Source organism: Pholis gunnellus (assembly GCF_910591455.1).
Source record: "Pholis gunnellus genome assembly, chromosome: 8".
In the NCBI taxonomy this organism is placed as follows: Eukaryota; Metazoa; Chordata; class Actinopteri; order Perciformes; family Pholidae; genus Pholis; species Pholis gunnellus.
The window spans coordinates 26,366,786-26,369,708 of record NC_136534.1 but is presented as its reverse complement, the minus strand read 5'-3'; the positions used below and the strand labels follow the sequence as shown (position 1 = coordinate 26,369,708).

General features: G+C 41.3%; 1 protein-coding gene across 1 annotated transcript in view; it reads left to right on the top strand.

The window, feature by feature from the left end:
- LOC306700482 (uncharacterized protein) overlaps nucleotides 1–2,923 on the top strand; it is a 133,556-nt gene that overhangs the window by 65,403 nt on the left and 65,230 nt on the right. The gene's annotated exons all lie outside the window — the stretch shown is intronic.

Below are 2,923 nucleotides of genomic sequence, written 5' to 3'. Positions count from 1 at the left end.
AGGGAACCTCTGGTCTTTGGTATTCTTTATTTCAGCATCAACAGACTCACGCAAAGCAGGTACGGGATATCTGACATTTCAGACAGACAGTAAATGGGCGTTGTAGTGACACTCAAACAAGTAACAATTAGGTTTGGTTGGCTATGAAATCCTGAAACTGTCCCCCAACATGCCCACCCTAGGTTAACAGGATTTCCCTCTGATGTTTGGAGAGGATGTATCAGGCTTCTGGAGAGGTGGCCGACCACATTGAAGACAAAGATCATCCAACAACGCAGAAAGCTTCCATCCATCAGTGAGCTGGAGGAACACCTGCTGGCAGCTGAGCCTCCTGAGGATGGCACTGAAGTGAGGTTGACTTTGGTAAGCTGTTTGTTCTTTTATTGCACTCAGACTTGAAATATATCAACAACATGTGGAAACGATTACATCTCAGCAGAATAAAGCTGGATTGAGATATCAAATATAAGATGACATTGTGTGTACTGCATATTGAAGTGTTTGGCTCAGTGTTGTGACATTGCAGACACGCTGAAGTGTGTTAACATCAAACGTGTGTTGTTCCAGGTCGGGACAGCGACCTGTCTTCAGTGTTCCTGCTGCTGCACCTGATTCCACCTTCTGCTCCGGGTCGGAAGAAACCAGGAAAGGTGTCGGCGTCCCAAGCAGAGAAGCATCTCGTGGCATTCAACAGGGTTTGTGTTTGTTTTCTAATTTATGACAAGAATGTTAAATTATAATCCGTGGTGGGATGAATGTGACTATAACTCCACTGTTTCTGGTGGCGAGTAGAACTGCAACGATTAATCGATTATTAAATGAATCACCAACTATGTTGATAATCGATTCATCTTTAATTCATTTTTTAAGAAAAAGTCCAAATTCTCTGCTTCCAGCTTCTTCAATGTGAATGTTTTCTGGTTTCTTTCCTCTCTGACAGGAAACTGAAGATCTTTGGCTCGTGAGGAAAACTAAATATTTGAGGACGTCATCTTAGGTTTTGGGAAACACTGATTCTCATTTTTCACAATTTTCTGACATTTCTGAAACAAACGACTATTATTGATGAATTGAAAATGCTCATTAGTTGCAGCCCTAGTGGTAACTAGACATGTAAATAATGACTTCATCAAATTAATAACGCAGAAATGTAAATGGCCCGATGTCACCCGGCCGTAGGATCGTGTAATATAAAGTGTTTATCATCTGATTATTAACTAGTGTAGAAACGCTTGGTTCATGTAAACCCTGCTGGGTGAACCACAGGCAAGACAAGTTTAGTAACTCATCACTTTTATTTGCAGTAATTGGTGAAGTCATTGAATGACTTTTGAGACGAGTAACTGTCATTACTAAAGTCCAACACTGCTAATATTACAACTATGTCATTCTGATGTCTCTCGGTGTGTTTGTCTTCTCAGACTGGAACAAACATCAAGAGCACCGTGATGCCATCACTACCAGCACTCAACCCTCCCTCCTGCTGCTGGAGCTGGAGGAAGGACGTCCACCAGTTCTCCAGCATCAAGACAAGAAGTCCAAACCTTGCAGGTGAAGCTCTTCTCTTGGTGCTCTGGATGAACTGTTTAAGGCACATCATACAACACCATGCCCCACAACATGTCCACGTTGATCCAAACCACCGTGAGCAACATTGATGTTGGCAAAGTCAAAGAGTCCTCGTGTTGCTTCATCAGCGCTTGAAGTTACTCCGACATCATGAAGGGTTTTGTTTGTCAGGCCGAGTCAACGAGTTCAAATACGCTTGTTGGGCGTTTACGATTGGTTCATGGTGACTTGCCTGGAGAAGATCTTCACCTTAAATGTGCTCAGACTGGATGTGGCTGTGTGTTTGGTACTTTTCAGTAATATCTGATGAGATGGTGCAGCCATCAAGACATGGAGTCTTAACTTTGAATGTCTAGTTTAATATGAGGAGCTCTGAAGATTAAAACATGTAAACAGACCTTTTTAACATTTGTATGACATAGTTCATATCCTGTACATGTTAACAACATGAATATCACATAATACTTCCTGTAATCTCATGAGAATGGTTTTATTTCAGTGTTGGCTTGTTTCAGCTGACTGCTGCTCACCAGACACAGTGAAGAGAACTTTGTGTTTCAGAAAGTATCAGTAAGAAAGTCTTTGTACTCATAGTTGGTGGTTTTGATTTGTCTCTGGTGAGAGAAGATTAAATATGTTTGTGTTTTGGACAAATCAAGACATCTGAAGACGTCACCTCGAGCTCTTTTTCACTATTTTCTAACATTTGAATGGACTAAATGATTAATAGAGAAAATAACCAGCCGATCATTCGCTAACAACAATAAGCTAATAGTTGTAGTAAAATAACAAACCACATGATTAACTCACCCAACCAGAGGCTTCAGGCCTTTACACTATGTGACGATTAAACAACTCAAACATACAAATACTCACCTGTGAATATTATATGTCGAAGGCTTTTATTGTGAAAGGTAGGAGTGGATCTGGTCTGAACTTCCTTTGTTCAGGTTAAAAGGAGAAATAAAGTTTACCGTCTTGGTTTCTAACAACAGAGCCGCTGTGTTTCATGAATACACCACGTGATTGGTTGATGAAAAACTATTGTGTGATAATCACATGAATGAATCAACATGAATATACAGTAGATCACATCTGCAGCAGTGGACCACACAACCAAAGATCATCATCAAGTCTCTGCTGACTCGTGGTGGAACGGACCGATGTCCATCCGTGATCCGTCCTGACCCCCTCACCGTTCACCACACGTGAGCCTCAGACAGTTTACCGTTAACCATCACAGTGTAAATAAAGTTTTACTGACGATCGTTATCCTCCAACATTCAGTCACACGTGAGATCAGGACGTCATTGATGTGTTTCTAGTCTCTGATCTCTGATGATGTCACATTGTG